Below are 19,562 nucleotides of genomic sequence, written 5' to 3'. Positions count from 1 at the left end.
CCCCAGATCGGTGTGTTTGATTTAACCTGCCTGGAGTTCCCCAGATCGGTGTGTTTGATTTAACCTGCCTGGAGTTCCCCAGATCGGTGTGTTTGCCATTCTATCGGTTCCAATGTTCAAATCAAATCAAATGCTATTAGTCACATGCCCTGAATACAATAGGGTGTATACCTTACAGTGAAATGCCCTGAATACAATAGGGTGTATACCTTACAGTGAAATGCCCCTAACCGACAGTGCAGTTTTAAAAAATATGGATAAAAATAAGAGATAAAAGTAACAAGTAATTAAAGAGGAACAGTAAAAAAAAAAAATTGATACGGGGGGGGGTGCCGGTACAGAGTCAATGTGCACGTGCACCGGTTAGTTGAGGTAGTATGTAGATGTAGGTAGAGTTAATTAAAGTGACTATGCATAGATGACAACAGAGAGTGGCAGTGGTGTGAAGGGGGGGGCGGCAATGTGAATAACTGGGTAGCCATTTGACTAGATGTTCAGGAGTCTTATGGCTTGGGGGTGGAAGCTGTTTAGAAGCCTCTTGGACCTAGACTTGGCGCTCCGGTACCGCTTGCTCTGTGGTAGCAGAGAGAACAGTCTATGACTAGGGTGGCTGGAGTCTTTGACAATTTTCAGGGCCTTCCTCTGACACCGCCTGGTATAGAGGTCCTGGATGTCAGGAAGCTTGGCCCCAGTGATGTACTGGGAAGTTCGCACTACCCTGTGTAGTGCCTTGCGGTCGGAGGCCGAGCAGTTGCCATACCAGGCGGTGATGCATCCAGTCAGGATCCTATCGATAGTGCAGCTGTAGAACCTTTTGAGGATCTGAGGACCCATGCCAAATCTTTTCAGTCTCCTGAGGGGGAATAGGTTTTGTCGCACATGCACTATGGTGGTCTGCTTAAAACATGTTGGTATTACAGACTCAGACAGGGAGAGGTTGAAAATGTCACTGAAGACAGTTGCTAGTTGGTCAGCACATGCTCGCAGTACACGTCCTGGTAATCCGTCTGACCCTGCACTCTTGTGAATGTTGACCTGTCTAAAGGTCTTACTCACATCGGCTGTGGAGAGCGTGACCACACAGTCTGCCAGTACAGCTGGTGCTCTCATGCATGTTTCAGTGTTATTTGCCTCGAAGCGAGCATAGAAGTAGTTTAGCTCGTCCGGTAGGCTCGTGTCACTGGGCAGCTCTCGGCTGTGCTTCCCTTTGTAGTCTGTAATGGTTTGCAGGCCCTGCCACATCCGACGAGCATCAGAGCCGGTGTAGTACGAATCGATCTTATTCCTGTATTGACGCTTTGCCTGTTTGATGGTTCATCGGAGGGCAYAGCTGGATTTCTTATAAGCTTCCTGGTTAGAGTCCCGCTCCTTGAAAGCGGCAGCTCTAGCCTTTAGYTCAGTGCGGATGTTGCTTGTAATCCATGGTTTCTGGTTGGGGTATGTACGTACGGTCACTGTGGGGACGACGTCATCGATGCACTTATTGATGAAGCCAATGACAGCTGTGGTGTACTCCTCAATGCCATTGGAGGAATCCCGGAACATATTCCAGTCTGTGCTAACAATCCTGTAGCATGTGCTTCATCTGACCACTTTTTTTACTGATCTAGTCACTGGTGCTTTCTGCTKTAATTTTTGCTTGTAAGCAAGAATCAGGAGGATAGAATTATGGTCAGATTTGCCAAATGGAGGGTGAGGGAGAGCTTTGTGTGCATCTCTCTGTGTGGAGTATAGGTGGTCCAGAGTTCTTTTCTCTCTGGTTGCACATTTAACATGTTGATAGAAATTAGGTAAAACTGTTCCAGGCAAGCACAATCAAGCACAATCAAGCTCAGCTACAGTATTTGAAATTATTTCAAATAGTAGTTGAACCCAGGTCTGATCAAATGATGTCCTTCTCAACGTGGTTTGGCAGGACATTGTTCTAAGACCCAGACCTGGCCTGCTGGAGTCATGTGCTTTTTTTGGAAACAGAATTTAGGACTTTTAATTGAGTTAAAAAGGACAATAAGTCCGTGTTTGGTGTCTGTGTTGGGATGATTGGGTTTAGGAATCTGTTCCAAAATAGTTTTTTATTGTCTATGTACATTTTTTTCTATTAGTTTTAACTATACTGAATAAAAAATATAAATGGAACATGCAACAATTTAAAAGACGTTACATAGTTACAGTTCATATAAGGAAATTTGTCAATTTAAATAATTTCATTAGGCCTTAATCTATGGATTTCACATGACTTTGCAGCGGCGCAGCCATAGGTGGGTCTGGGAGGGCATAGGCCCACTCACTTGGGAGCCAGGTCCACCCACTGGGGAGCCAGGCTCAGCCAATCAGAATTMGTTTTTCTCCACAAAATGGCTTTATTACAGACAGAAATACTCCTCAGTTTCATCAGCTGTCCGGGTGACTGGTCTCAGATGATCCCGCAGGTGAAGAAGCCTGAAGTGGAGGTCCTGGGCTGGCGTGGTTACACGTGGTCTGCGCTTGTGAGGCCGGTTGGACGTACTACCAAATTCTCTAAAAAGACGTTGGAGGTGGCTTATGGTAGAGAAATTAACATTAAATTAACATTTTAGAGTGGCCTTTTATTGTCCCCAGCACAAGGTGCACCTGTGTAATGATGATTCTTGATATGCCACACCTGTCAGGTGGATGGGTTATCTTTTTATTTTATTTAACCTTTATTTAACTAGCCAAGTCACTCATATACAATGAAGGCCTCCTGCGGGGGGCGGGGGCTGGGATTAAAAATACAAATACAGGACAAAACACCCATCACACAAGCAGAGGACATTCACACATACTACATAAAGAGAAACTCCACAACACTACATAAAGAGAGACAACACAACACTACATAAAGAGAGACACCACAACACTACATAAAGAGAGACAACACTACATAAAGAGAGACTCCACAATACTACATAAAGAGAGACTCCACAATACTACATAAAGAGAGACTCCACAACACCACATAAAGAGAGACACCACAACACTACATAAAGAGAGGCACCACAACACCAGATAAGAAGGCACCCACAACACTACATGAAGAGAGACACCACAACACTACATAAAGAAACACCACAACACTACATAAAGAGAGACACCACGACACTACATAAAGAGGAGACACCACAACACTACATAAAGAGAGGCACCACAACACTACATGAAGAGAGGCACCACAACACTACATGAAGAGAGACACCACAACACTACATAAAGAGAGGCACCACAACACTACATAAAGAGAGACACAACACTACATATGAAGAGAGACACCACAACACTACATAAAGAGAGACACCCACAACCACACATAAAGAGAGACACCACAACACTACATAAAGAGAGACACCACAACACCACATAAAGAGAGACAACCACAACAACCACATAAAGAGAGACACCACAAACACCACATAAAGAGAGCACCACAACACTACATGAAGAGAGACACCACAACACACATAAAGAGAGACACCACAACACCACATAAAGAGAGACACCACAACACCACATAAAGAGAGACACCACAACACCACATAAGAGAGACACCACAAACACTACATAAAGATAGACACCACAACACCACATAAAGAGAGGCACCAAAACACTACATGAAGAGAACACCACAACACTACATAAAGATAGACACCACAAACACCACATAAAGAGAGACACCACAACACTACATGAAGAGAGAGGAGAAATCTATTTTTTAACTTCATCCAGATCCGGATCTTCAGAAAGATTCACAACAACATCTATCTGAAGTCAGAGAGGATGGTGTCAGCAGAGCTCAAGAAGAACAACGCTGTCATCTTCCGCTTCCACAGAGTCAAAAAGGAGGACGGTAGAATGACAAGGGAGCGGGGAGAGGAGGAGGAGAGGAGGTGGAGGAGAAGGGGAGAGGAGGAGGGGAGAAGGTGGGAGAGGGTGGAGGAGAAGGGGAAGAGGGGGAGAGGAGGAGAAGGGAAGAGGAGTAGGAGAAGGACAGCTTCTAAAGAATATGAACAACACACCTCCAGCTCTCTCTTTACCCCTCTCCCCCCTTCTCCCCCCTGTCTACAGCTGTCCCCCATCAGACTGCTATGGCTACCCATCCCCCTGCCCACAGTGCAGCAGCTGTCACAATGACACACAGCAGCAGCAGTGCAGCAAAACCCCCGGCAACACCCCAGATAACCTCCCCTCCCCTCCAACCCTGGCCTTAGTGACCGAAGGGGCTCCAGTACAGCTGTAGATCCCAGATCACATGGCTCCCATGGCCCATCACCTCTGGTGGATGTAGTGGGGGTTCAGTGCCTCCTAACAATGGCGGCTGCTACTGCCATGAGTCCTACACCTCCTTCGAGCTCCCCTCCTCCGCCCGGCATGTCCCTCTCCACGCCCCTCCCTGGAGTACCCTCCCCACCCCCCCTGGCCCTGACGCCCCCCTCCATCTCCAAAGCCATGTCTAAGACGGTGAGGATGACTTTGTGATAGTGTTGGTGTACACAGTCTGCTGGTCCCCCTTCTTCATCGTCCAGCTTTGGGCTGCCTGGACCCCAACCCTCCAGATCAAGGTAAGAGGTCTAAGAAGCACACACGAACGCACATACAAGGGCTGTGGCAGTCATTACATTTTGTCAGTCGGTGATTGTCAAGGAAATAATTGCCGGTTCCCGGTTAATGATTGAATTAACATAAACACATTTAGCATCTCCTGGCTTCCACGCATAGCCATTGATGTAGACCTTTGGACATCTACATTTAAAAAAATCTATTTAATATAGCCTACACCATCACAATAAATCCATTATTTATTTTGACAGCCTAAAGAAACATGATATGAATAAAATGTAGTCTATTTCAGAAGAACAGAATAGCATACTTCGTGATTTCCTTATGTTAGGCCCTGATCTGGCTATGCCATATGGCTGTGGCTACACTAGTTCATTTAGCAGACAAGATTTGCTTATAATTCCGTGGCATTATTTTGATTATTTTATAGTATGAAGAATACAGTTAACATAGCTGAATAAAATAGAAAGGATATTTCTCCAAACTATTTCTGAGGGAGTGTGCACATGCATTTAACAAATTAATAAAGAAACAGGTCCTCCTATATGCTTAAAACCTCTTACAGCTACCCCCCCCCCCCCCCCCTTCTTTCTTTTTTTTTTTCAAATTTCCGCCTGAAGACATACCCAAATCTAACTGCCTCTAGCTCAGGCCCAGGAGCAAGGCTATGCATATTCTTGGTACCATTTGAAAGAAAACACTCTGAAGTTTGTGTAAATGTGAATTGAATGTAGGAGAATATAACACAGTAGATCTGGTTTAGATAATACAATGAAAAAAACATACGTTTTTTCTTTTTAATTGTTGCATCATCATCTTTAAAATGAACAAGATAAAACAAACATTCAGATATGAATATGGGGACAATTTCAGTGAAAAACATAAGAGGGCAACAGTACTTGTGCAAAGTTTCAGAATGATAACTTCCAAAATGAGTGTGCTACATGACATTTATCATGAAGTCACCCAGGTGTCCCACACAAGTAGCCCAAATGTACCCAAGTGGCCAAATTGGTGAAGGTATACATTTTGAAACAAATAACTATATACAAAATACCAAAATGATATTCTAACACACCCCCCCAAAAAAATKGAGAAAATATTGGGAAAAAAAATATGAAGAAAAAAAATATATACATTTACAAAATAATATGGGTAACTATTTACACACTTTCAATATTTGGAAGACCCTCAGTCCTCTATCAAATCAAATCTATTTATATAGCCCTCAAGAGTAAAAATGAACAGTTTACCTCTAGATGGCCCGGGAGGTGTGGAGCCAGAGACAGCAGGGGTCCAGCTGGATGAACCAGCTTCAGAGGGGGATGGACACGTTGGCGGCAGACACAYGCATCTCGACCATGCTCCCTCTAATCCATAATATGTAGACTGAGTTGAGGAAGCATGCCGCTGGAGGAAGTATAGCCAATGTGTACTTTACACATTTCATTACATTTTTATATATTGCAAATAAAATGTAAAAACAATCACAAATAATCTTTTATATTATTAATTTCAAACAACGGCATTAGCATGAGAAGAACTTACCAGTCCAAAACAATGTCCTCTCCGTTCAAAAAATATGCTTCCATTTGAGTCATGGTCGCTAACTGAGTCGTCTTCCAAAAGCATATGTTTCACTTTCACGATCAATTTCCTCTATAATTTTGTCTACATTCGTATATCTAGTCTTAGATTTAGCTTTCCCTGACTTATTCGCCATGATGTTCGATATATAAACATCTGAAGATGCGTGTTACTGAAACAGTGCTGTGTGTAATGAGTATGGCTCCTTCCAGTATGAATCTTCAATGGCGAATGACGGTCTTTACGCCGGAGTTTACTACATGGGTTGGTCTTCCAAAACACAAACATTACATATTGCCGTTTACCTCTGCTCATTGGCTATCTACCCAGCTAGATTTCAAGAYGATCAGTGGTCATTGGGTTAAAATACAGTCAATCAACGAAACAGCGGTCATATAATTGGTGCACAATACGGTTTCTTTGGGTCAATACGTCCCGCGAAATGACCCATCAAGTTTGGTTGTGTTACAAACAAACAATTGATTGCAAGGAAACCAAATATGACTGGATAAAGTCAGGTTTAGTCTGTGTATTTACGTCGAATGTTTCGTCGAAAATTGAATGACACGAAATTCAACGAGATAAGCGTTCACAAAATGTTTYGTGTTAGGCTATAAAAATGGATTTAACCGAACAAAATACCATTCATTGTGTAACAATGAGCCTTGGGATTGCAAACAGAGCAAGATCTTCAAAGGTAAATGATTTATTTCATTGCAATCTGTGATTGTTACGCCTGTGCTGGTTGAAAAAGTATTTTGATATGGGACTCTGTGCTCAGATAATCGCATCGTATTCTTTCGCAGTAAATCCTTTTTTAAATCTGACAACGTAGTTGGATTAGCAAGATTCTAGGCTTTTGAAGCATGTGAGACACTTGTATTTTCAGGAATGTTTAATATGACTATTTGTGGCGATCACCGTATGTTGTCGAATTTAAACCCGCATCCGGTATCCGTAGATCAGAGAAGTTAACTTAGAGTTATATATGCAACTTTAGTTGTGATTCAAAGGTTGGGCTATATGTTTAGATTTTTTGTACATTCTAAGGCTGCATTTCAAATTATGATTTGATAAAAGTCGCATGAAAGGCATGAGCTCTGCTCTGTTTCTTACGCAGGCTGCACACACTTCATCAGTCTCTCATTCACAATTTGACAAGCACTTGATAATGCCTCGAATTTCCCGGTGGCATCCCCCTTGTGTGGCTGTAATGCCCCCTAATCCATGCCTTTTGCGGACAGTGGCCGTTGTGCCCTGGGCTGAATATAATAATTATAATTCCCTTCTACCGGCTGCGTGCTCTGAAGCACCTTTCACTCACATGGCTCTCTCAGATATCTCAATTATTATTGGCCAATGCCCGTCACGTGATTGGGTCTTTCTCACTGCCCACTCTTTATTTTAACAGGTGAGTAGGCCTGATGAACAGCAAAAGCACTAGCCTATGTCAATCTACAATTCCCTATAGTATAAAAATCGACCTATTCTATTGGTCAACTTGTCCTTCTGTGTGAGAAATAAATATTCCAAACACTCTGGGACAGTTGTGGGATGTGATAGCAATGAGGCTGATGCAACAGATCAGAAGGTTTAGCTTAAAATGTTGATAAACTATTRAGCTATTTCTTCACATTATAAGAGCAGCAATATGCACACGGCAATAAGGGCGAATGTTCCAAAATTCAATCAATTRGTGGGAAAACACCATTCTTAAAAGTGATCACAAATGCATGTAATGCTTAATTAAAAAACTTCTTCAGGATCGGTGGGTCCCCTGCGGGACAGTTTAGCTAAAGTAGGCTAATGCGATTAGCATGAGGTTGTAAGTAACAAGAACATTTCCCAGGATATAGACATATCTGATATTGGCAGAAAGCTTTAATTCTTGTTAATCTAACTGCACTGTCCAATTTACAGTAGCTATTACAGTGAAAGAATACCATGCTATTGTTTGATGAGAGTGCACAGTTTTGAACATGAAAAGTTCTTAATTAACAAATTAGGCACATTTGGGCAGTCTTGATACAAAACTTTGAACATAAATACAATGGTTCATTGGATCAGTCTAAAACTTTGCACATAGACTGCTGCCATCTAGTGGCCAAAATCTAAATTGCACCTGGGCTGGAATAATACATTATTGCCTTTCTCTTGTATTTCAACAATGATGGTACAAAAAAAATACAAAAAAATGTAGTTTTTTTCTTTGTATTATCTTTTACCAGATCTAATGTGTTATATTCTCCTACATTCCTTTCACATTTCCACAAACTTCAAAGTGTTCCCTTTCAAATGATGCCAAGAAAATGCATATCCTTTTTTCAGGGCCTGAGCTACAGGCAGTTAGATTTGGGTATGTCATTTTAAGCGAAAATTGAAAAAAAGGGTCTGATCCTTAACATAAAGGTGTATTTTCTTCCCCAAACTAGAAACTCACGCCGCCTACGTATACCAGTTAGGCTCTACACCGGTTGTAAAGCGGATAATTGTGCTTAATTTTAAGAAGTTATTTGGCCACTTTAGTTGTGATACAAACCTTATCAAAACATATAGGCCTATGGGCTAGGCTACATGAGGTGTGATACTGACCTTATTAAAACATATAGACCTATGGGCTGGACTACATGAGGTGTGATACTGACCTTATTAAAACATGTAGGCCTATGGGCTGGACTACATGAGGTGTGATACTGACCTTATTAAAACATATAGGCCTATGGGCTGGACTACATGAGGTGTGAAACTGACCTTATTAAACATATAGGCCTATGGGCTGACTACATGAGTGTGGATACTGACCTTATAAAACATATAGGCCTATGGGCTGGACTACATGAAGGTGTGAAACTGACCTTATTAACATATAGGCCTATGGGCTAGGCTACATAGGGTGTGATACTGACCTTATTAAAACATATAGCCTATGGGCTGGACTACATGAGGTGTGATAATAACCTTATTAAAACATATAGGCCTATGGGCTAGGGTACATGAGGTGTGATACTGACCTTATTAAAACATATAGGCCTATGGGCTGACTACATGAGGTGTGATACTGACCTTATTAAACATATAGGCCTATGGGCTAGGGTACATGAGGTGTGAAACTGACCTTATTAAAAACATATAGGCCTATGGGCTAGGACTACATGAGGTGTGATACTGGACCCTTATTAAAACATATAGGCCTATGGGCTAGGCTACATGAGGTGTGCGACTATGATTTTTTTTTATTCTAAAAAAGGCATGCTCTGTTTCTTGCCGTACTGCACACAAGCTGGGTATCATTCACAAGTGATAGGCAAATATTTTCACCGATCAGACTATTCTTGATTTAGTCTTGTCTTTACATATAGTAAATAATATATGTGTGAAATTTGTTTTGATTTAGAATGGACCATTATCATGCACCTGTATCGAAACAGGGGCAGGGGAAAAAATACATGTCATCTCTGCACTTAAATAGCGAATGGAGGACACTTTTCCCGTGGTTCATTTGTATGCCAGCCAGGTAGGCTATACTCCTGTTGTAAAGCAAAGCAATGTGCTTAATATTAGGAAAGTTGAGAAGTAAATATAGTCGGCCTAGCCTATAAAAAGCTAATGGGATCCTCCTCTTTTTAATAGAGGCCTTCAAAACTCTGTTTTCTCACGCAAATGAATAGCCTAAAGAAATGATGCGCAACATTAGCTCATGGGCTCTCATTAAATCAAATCAAACTTTATTTGCCACATGCGCCAAATACAAGTGTAGACTTTACTGTGAAATGCTTACTTACAAGCCCTTAACCAACAGTGCAGTTCAAAAAGAAGAAAATATTAGTAGGCTAAGTAGGCTAAAATAAAAAGTAACACAATAAGAATAACAATAACGAGTCTATATACAGGGGGCCCCGGTACCGAGTCAGTGTGCAGGGGTACAGGCTAGTTGAGGTAATCTGTACATGTAGGTGGGGGCGAAGTGACTATGCATAGGTAACAAACAAACAGCGAGTAGCAGCAGTGTACAAGAAGCGGGGGTGGTCAATAGAAATTGTCCAGTGGCGATTTTTATGAATTGTTCAGCAGTCTAATGGCTTGGGGGTAGAAGCTGCTGAGGAGCCTTTTGGTCCTAGACTTGGCGCTCTGGTACCGCGTGCCGTGCGTTAGCAGAGAAAAGTCTCTGACAATCTAATTTGCTTTCCTCTGACACCACCTATTATATAGGTCCTGGATGGCAGGAAGCTTGGCCCCAGTGATGTACTGGGCCGTTAGCACTACCCTCTGTAGCGCCTTACGGTCAGATGCCGAGCAGTTGCCATACCAGGCGGTGATGCAACCAGTCAGGATGCTCTCGATAGTGCATCTGTAGAACCTTTTGAGGATCTGGGGACCCATGCCAAATCTTTTCAGTCTCCTGAGGGGGAAWAGGTTTTGTCGTGCCCTCTTCACGACTGTCTTGGTATGTTTGGACAATGATAGTTCGTTGGTGATGTGAACATCAAGGAACTTGAAACTCTCGACCCGCTCCACTACAGCCCCGTCGATGTTAATGGCGGCCTGTTCGGCCCACCTTTTCCTGTAGTCCCCGATCAGCTCCTTGGTCTTGCTCACATTGAGGGAGAGGTTGTTGTCATGGCACCACACTGCCAGTTCTCTGACCTCCTCCCTATAGGCCGTCTCATGGTTGTCGTATTAAGTGTTTGATTTGATTTTCAATTACGTTTGCATTGATGTCAGAATGATTAGAGGGACAATAGAGTGCCGAATTTGACTGAGGTCATGACCGCCGGTGTGTCGATAATGTGGTCACCGTAACAGCCCTACACATAAACACGCACACACACAGAAACACACACTGAGCACACTGAGCACACGGAGCACACTGAGCACACGGAGCACACGGAGCACACGGAGCACACGGAGCACACGGAGGACACGCGAGCACACTGAGCACACGGAGCACACGGAGCACACGGAGCACACGGAGCACACGGAGCACACGGAGCACACGGAGCACACGGAGCACACTGAGCACACGGAGGTCCTCTGTATGTCCAAAAACACCCTGGAGTTTGCCTTAGATTTCCATACAGAGTGAATTTGATTCCTTTCAACCTCTAGACCCCAAGTCGAAATCTAAGTTTAATTTTGGGAATAAATCTATGGTGAATATAATATTTTAGTCATTGAGGTCAAAATAAATATTATCTTCTCTTCATATCCAGAACAGTGGAGGTTGGTGGGAGGATGTCTCATAATAATATATCTAACGCATGAAAACCAAGTGTTTGGTTATACCTGTCCATTTATCCCATTGCATCCATTACTATGAGCACTTCCTCTGATTTAAAACTATAATTTATGTAACACCACCGTAACATAACTCAACTAGCACTCTGTCAAGTGTTGGAGAGAAAGCCTATGTTGTTGTCCCAGTTTAGCTGGCAGTGCATGGTAAAGCAAAGCAGAGCAAATCAATAAGCCAAGTCATTACTAACAGTACAGCTGCCTTCCAACTTCTAAACGCTGGCTTTCTTTTTTCTTTTCTCATCTGAAGCACAGAACACAGAACACACCTCAGTGTCAGTAAATGACCTGTTTTCATCCCCTGCTGCTCGCACACCCCTTACAGGTGTTCACATTTGTGTACTAGAGGCAGAGGAGGTCAGTGCAGAGGGAGGAGATCAGTGCAGAGAGGGAGGAGGTCAGTGCAGAGAGGGAGGAGGTCAGTGCAGAGAGGGAGGAGGTCAGTGCAGAGAGGGAGGAGGTCAGTGCAGAGAGGGAGGAGGTCAGTGCAGTGTCCTAGAGGCGGAGGAGGTCAGTGCATAGTGTCCTAGAGGCGGGGGAGGTCAGTGCAGAGATGGAGGAGGTCAGTGCAGTGTGCTAGAGGCGGAGGAGGTCAGTGCAGAGAGGGAGGAGGTCAGTGCAGTGTGCTAGAGGCGGAGGAGGTCAGTGCAGAGAGGGAGGAGGTCAGTACAGTGTCCTAGAGGCAGAGGAGGTCAGTGCAGAGAGGGAGGAGGTCAGTGCAGACTGTCCTAGAGAGGGAGGAGGCCAGTGCAGAGTGTCCTAGAGAGGGAGGAGGCCAGTGCAGAGTGTCCTAGAGAGAGAGGAGGCCAGTGCAGAGTGTCCTAGAGAGCGAGAGAGGGAGGAGGCCAGCGCAGATTGTCCAACATAAAAACTGAATATCAGAAGTTAGAAGTGGACAAATTAAATAGGTAAAGTTTCAAGGTTTTTGTTCCAGAAGGAAATTTACAGGACGTGTAATAGAGCCAAAAACTGGGGAATCGTGAACAGTTAGTTTCCGTACTGAATACTGGTACTATTATATATACATTTTTCTCTGTTGTTCCCAAAGAGAAGTAGGGGATTCATGACCTTTACCTCTCTATTGCGGTGTCCCAAGTGGCACAACTCGTCGATCCTTTTCACGGATGGGCTATTGCAGCAGCCGACTGGAGATATATTCAATGTCTGATTTGTTATTGCTACCCATCTACCAATCACGTCCCTTTATGAGCCTTTCGAAAAGCTCCCTGGTCTTTGTAGTTGAATCTGTGCTTGAAATTCAGTGCTTGACTGATGGACCTTACAGATGTTGTATGTATGGGGGACAGAGGAAGGGGTAGTCATTCAAAAATCATGTCAATCCCTATTATTTCACACAGAGTAAGTCCATTTAACTTATGTGATTTGTTAGAAACGCAACATGCATCAATTTCAAAGATTTTGCAGAGTTACAGTTCATATGAGGACATCAGTCAATTGACATGTATTCATTAGGCCCTAATCTATGGACTTGGCAGGGGCGCAGCTATGAGTGGACATGGAGGGCATAGAACCACCCACTTGGGAGTCGGGCACAGCCAATCAGAATGAGTTTTTCCACACAAAAGGGCTTTATTAGAGACAGAAATACTCCTCAGCACCCCCCACCCCCCCCCCACCCACCTGACAATCTCACAGGTGAAGAAATCAGATGTGGATGTCCTGGACTGCCATGGTTACGCGTGATCTGCGGTTGTGAGGCCGGTTGGATGTACTGCCAAATTCTCTAAAATGACTTATGCAATGACTATATTTTAGTTCTTTCATTTCTATTAATTTGTAAAAATGTGTTGAGTTTTCTTTGCACTTTGACATTATGGAGTATTTTGTGTAGATTAATGACAAACAATCAGAATTACATCTGTTTCAATCCCACTTTGTGGCGCAACAACATGTGAAAACAGTTCAACTGTAGACTTTTTACAGGCTCTGTACAGTATATGCCTTTGTCTTGCCGTGTGTGGGTGTGTCTTTGCGTCATGTGTCCTCTCTCTCTATGTAGGCGTGGCGTTCACCATCCTGATGCTGCTGGCCAGTCTGAATTCATGTACCAACCCCTGGATCTACACCTTCTTCAGCAGCTCTGTGTCCAGGGAGCTGCAGGCTCTCCTACGCTGCAGACACAGAGCCTCCCGCAGGGGCTCCATACCTGACGACTCCACCACCACACACACCTCCACCACCACACACACCTCCACCACCAAGGACAGCCTCTACTGACACACACACGTACAGTACCAGTCAAARGTTTGGACACACCTACGCATTCAAGGGTTTTTCTTTGCTATTTTCTACATTGTAGAATAATAGTGAAGACATCAGAACTATGAAATAACACATATGGAATCATGTAGTAACCAAAAAAAGTGTTATCTCAAATATATTTTATATTTGAGATTCTTCAAAGTAGCAACCCTTTGCCTTGATGAAAGCTTTGCACACTTTTGGCATGCTCTCAACCAGCTTCACCTGGAATGCTTTTCAAACAGTCTTGAGGGAGTTCCCACATATGCTGAGCACTTGTTGGCTGCTTTTCCTTCACTCTGCTGTCCAACTCATCCCAAACCATCTCAATTGGTTGGGTGATTGTGCCATGTCATCTGAAGCAGCCAGGTCATCTGAAGCAGCATTCCATCACTCTCCTTCTTGGTAAAATAGCCCATACACAGCCTTGAGGTGTGTTGGGTCATTGTCCTATTGAAAAACAAATGATAGTCACACTAAGCGCAAACCAGATGGGATGGCGTATATCACTACAGAATGCTGTCGTAGCCATGCTGGTTAAGTGAGCCTTGAATTCTAAATAAATCACAGACAGTGTCACCAGCAAAGCACCCCCACACCATCACACCTCCTCCTCCATGCTTCACGGGAGATCTCACAAAGACACGGCGGTTGGAACCAAAAATCTCAAATTTGGACTCATCAGACCAAAGGACAGCTTTCCACCGGTCTAATGTCCATTGCTTGTGCTTCTTGGCCCAAGCAAGTCTTCTTCTTATTGGTGTCCTTTAGCAGTGGTTTCTTTGCAGCAATTCGACCATGAAGGCCTGATTCACACAGTATGCTCTGAACAGTTGATGTTGAGATGCGTCTGTTACTTGAACTCTGTGAAGCATTTATTTGTGCTGCAATTTCTGAGGCTGGTAACTCCAATGAACGTATACTCTGCAGCAGAGGTAACTCTGGGTCTTCCTTTCCTGTGGCGGTCCTCATGAGAGCCAGTTTCATCATAGTTCTTGATTGTTTTTGTGACTGCACTTGAAGAAACTTTCAAAGTTCTTGAAATGTTCCACATTGACTGACCTTCATGTCTTAAAGTAATGATGGACTGTCGTTTCTCTTTGCTTATTTGTGCTGTTCTTGCCATAATATGGACTTGGTCTTTTACCAAATAGGGCTGTCTTCTGTATACCAACCCCACCTTGTCACAACACAACTGATTGGCTCAAACGCATTAAGAAGGAAAGAAATTCCACAAATTAACTTTTAACAAGGCACACCTGTTAATTGAAATGCATTCCACGTGACTACCTCATGAAGCTGGTTGAGAGAATTTCAAGAATGTGCAAAGCTGTCATCAAGGCAAAGGGTGGCTACTTTGAAGAATCAACATTTTTGTAACACTTTTTTGGTTACTACAAGATTCTATATGTGTTATTTCATAGTTTTGATGTCTTCACTATTATTCTACAATGTATAAAATAGTAAAAATAAAGAAAAGCCTTGAATGAGTAGGTGTGTCCAAACATTGACTGGTACTGTATATACACACATGTAGCTATATAGAGAAGACACACACACACACACACACACACACACACACACACACACACACACACACACACACACACACACACACACACACAACACACACAACACACACACACACACACACACACAACACACAACCTCTGACCATCGTACAGCCCGCACTGACCACAACATGGAAACAAGGACAGCTGTGTTATGGCCGGAAGGAAGGACCCTATGAAATATCACCCTGTCTGTCTGCCCCTTCTGTCTCCTCACCTTCCGTACGCGACGTGAGGTTGTTATTGAACGAGAGGAAAAACGTGAGTGACACATGAAATACAGACCTAAACAGCATGGAATATAAACGTACTGTACATTGATTCATTTGAGGCTACTGTCTCTACATCTCTGTTTCTGTCTAAAACAGAATTGTACAATTATAAGTAGGAATGTGATTCCCTTCACGGCTAGTCACTTCACCCCATGCAAGAGAAACAGGAGGAATGGACTGCATGCCTAACGTACAAAGCTCACTACGGCTATGCAGAGAGAGAGAAAGAGAACTGGAAAGGACTTTTCTTGGAAGAAGAACAAACACAGGATGACAGGGATATTACAACTCTGAGAGCAATCCCTTCGAGAACAGTCAGAAGAGTGAAAGCATTATGGATAAACTTCAGTAAATCAACTAAATGGATTCTAATGCATGCTTGAGGTGGAATTCAGAATTCATCAACTCAAGTTTCAAGAACAGAAAGAAAGAAAGAACAATGGTGACTTGTGAAAGGCTGGGGAAGAGAGAAGAAACACTCAACGATGCAGTAACATCAGGCCTAGAGGGTATCTGAATAAATGCATATGAGAAGAGAGAGAGAGAGAGAGAAGAGAGAGAGAGAGAGAGAGAGAGGAGAGAGACTGGAGGAGAGAGAAAGGAGAGAGAGAGAGAGAGAGAGAGAGAGAGAGAGAGAGAGAGAGAGAGAGAGAGAGAGAGAGAGAGAGAGAGAGAGAGAGAGAGAGAGAGAATTAAGTTAACAGGCCAAGGCTTCAACAATGAGCTGTTATGTGATTATATTTCATACAGATATGTAGTACTTGTTAGAAGTGCAACACCACCCTTATATCTGAGTGTCATGTGTATAACTCATAAACACAAGGAAACGTGACTCTTCACACATTGGCCGCGAGACACACTGAGGTGCACAACAATGAATTAACTTCTGTAAATAACATGATAAATATTTGAAAATAAAGATATCACATTGCTAATATGCAGTGATGACCATATCTTGGATATATGGTGTCAAGTGCACGCACAAGTAATAACACAGCGTATAAAATAAATAAAGGAATTGATCGAACGCAGACCACACAACAAAGGAAACTACAAATATAACTTTTTGCAACAGCACACACCAGTGTACGACCATTCCATTTAAATTGATTAAAATTGTATAATATATTTATTTAAAGTATGTCAGAGGAACAGTACGATCATTAGTATTTATAAATTGTGTAAGAGATTATGATGAATGCATGTACGATATCTATCCTATAATTGTAAAGGCTCCGACAGAGATGTACTTGAGAAAAGTGATACAGAACAAAAAAGACAAAATACCAAATATTTTAATACTACAGTATCTATATAGGAAACAAAGCATAATCACATGTTCAGGTCTTAAGCACAGTAACAATGCAGATTACATTTCTAAGATAAATTTAGCATACTTTAGTAGGCCTAAAATGACTTCTATTGTTTAAATATAGAATGAGAGCATCAAATCAAATCTAATCAAATTTTATTTGACACAGGCGCCAAGTACAACAGATTACAACCTTACCGTGAAATTTAAAAAAAAAATAGAGTTAAGAAAATATTTACTAAATAAAGTAAAGTTTTTAAAAAGTAACAAAAATAATCCTTAGTGTATTATGGTGAAACTATCATTCCGTTGATATCAGGATCCAAATTAGCCTGGTCTCAGATCTGATTGTGCTGCTATGCCAACATCTATGGTCATTGTCATGGCAAGGCAGACCAAACAGATCTGGGACCAGGCTAGATCCAAGTCACTCACAGCCAAACAAAGTGCCTGTATTGTTGTAGCAGCAATGTAATATATAGTAGAGAGAGTGGCGTCCCTAGCCAGGTCCTAGATCTGTTTGGGCTGTCTTGCCAACTGACCATAGGAGTTGGCACAAGACAATACAAACAGATCTGTGACCAGGCTAGGGCCCCCTCCTAGGACAATATGATACAGTATTTTCTGTAAGAGGGGCCTCCCTCCTAGGATAATATAATACTGTATTTACTTTAGTTCTAGGGCCTCCCTCCTGGGACAATATAATACTGTATTACTGTAGTAGATGTGTCTCCCACCTAAGACAATATAATACAGTATTTACTGTAGTAGAGGGGTCTCTCTCCCAGGACAATATAATACTGTATTTATTGTAGTAGAGGGGCCTTCCTTCCTAGGACAATATAATACTGTATTCACTGTAGTAGAGAGGGTTGCCTCCTAGGACAATATAGTATTTGACTGACTGTTGTAGAGCGGCCTCCCTCTCAGGAAAATACAATACTGTATTTCCTTCCTTGGACAATATAATACTGTATTTACTGTAGTAGAGGGGCCTGCCTCCTATGGCAATACAGTACTGTATTGACTGTAGTAGAGGGGCCTCCCTCCTAGGACAATACAATACTGTATTTACTGTAGTAGAGGGGCCTCCGTCCTAGAACAATACAATACTGTATTTACTGTAGTAGAGGGGCCTCCCTCTGTTTTAGGATGAATCTAACCAGGTTATTATTAGGCAGACAGACAAACCACAGACAAACCAAGAACAGGGATCAGTTTCATATTACGTCAACTTTGAGTCTGTTCCAGGTATGTTTATATCTCTTATTTATTCTATGTCTAAACAAACGAGAAATGTAAATATGTCAGTTCACATTGTTACTACCTTCTGTTGACGTATGTACAGATGTATGTATGTTTTTGTTATATTTTCCATTCCTTTACTTTGAAATGATTATGTACTACATAGATCCTTCAACTGCATGACATACTTATGAAGACAATAATCTGTCACAAGTGTTTTGTAAGATCATTATTACTATGAGCTACGTACACTGAGTATACCAAACATTGGGAACACCATACTAACGTTGAGTTGCATCCCCCGCCCCCCTCAATTCGTCAGGGCATGGACTCTACAAGGTGTCGAAAGTTCATTGCAGTTCTTGACTCAAACCAGGTGCACCTGGCACCTTCTACCATACACCATTCAAAGGCACTTAAATATTTAGTCTTGCCCATTCACCCTTTGAATAACACACATACTATGTCTCAATTGTCTTAAGGCTTAAAAATCTTTCTAGAACCTGACTCCTCCCCTTCATCTACACTGATTGAAGTGGATTTAACAGGTGACATCAATAAGGTATCATAGCTTTCACCTGGATTCAACTGGTCATTCTACRTCATGGAAAGAGCAGGTGTTCATAATGTTTTGTACACTCAGTGTACGTACATGTTGTATCTTTATCTGTGTATAAAATTAAATCCATATATCAATGTGTCTACCAATTTCAAATCAAACTTTGACCAGTGTGGTTTGTGAACTGAAAATATGTGGCCAGATGGTACAGTATAAGTATAGGAGGTCAGTTACAGTAGACTGATGGTCATGGTGACTCAACACTTTTCTATGATTTGTGTTCAATATTATGTCCTTGTTACACTACTGAGCCGAGCCAATCAGAACCGTAGTTTTCACACTACTGAGCCAAGCCAATCAGAACCGTAGTTTTCACACTACTGAGCCAATCAGAACCGTAGTTTTCACACTACTGAGCCAAGCCAATCAGAACCGTAGTTTTCACACTACTGAGCCAATCAGAACCGTAGTTTTCACACTACTGAGCCAAGCCAATCCGGAACAGAGATGATCTTTATCTGTCCAGGACACTCTCTAGCCTGGCTTTTATATATTTTCAATCCGCCACAGGTAAGTTCACCAGGAATAACATGGTCACACAGTTGTTCCCTAGGAATAACATGGTCACACAGTTGTTCCCTAGGAATAACATGGTCACACAGCTATGTTCAAATCAAATCAAATGTATTTATATAGCCCTTCGTACATCAGCTGATATCTCAAAGTGCTGTACAGAAACCCAGCCTAAAACCCCAAACAGCAAGCAATCCTAGGGCTCAGGTCCTCCGAGAGAGAGAAAGAAAGAGAGAAGGAGAGAATTAGAGAGAGCATACTTAAATTCACACAGGACACCGGATAAGACAGGAGAAGTACTCCAGATATAACAATCT

At 42.4% G+C, this 19,562-nt stretch overlaps 1 pseudogene; it reads left to right on the top strand.

Moving 5' to 3' along the window:
* Positions 1–15,268, top strand: part of LOC111966135 (vasopressin V2 receptor-like) — a 31,704-nt pseudogene extending 16,436 nt beyond the window's left edge.
* Positions 15,269–19,562: the final 4,294 nt, after the last annotated feature.

Source organism: Salvelinus sp. IW2-2015, linkage group LG7, assembly GCF_002910315.2.
Source record: "Salvelinus sp. IW2-2015 linkage group LG7, ASM291031v2, whole genome shotgun sequence".
Lineage (NCBI taxonomy): Eukaryota > Metazoa > Chordata > Actinopteri > Salmoniformes > Salmonidae > Salvelinus > Salvelinus sp. IW2-2015.
Note: the sequence above shows the minus strand (reverse complement) of the source record. Positions and strands in the feature narration are given on the sequence as shown.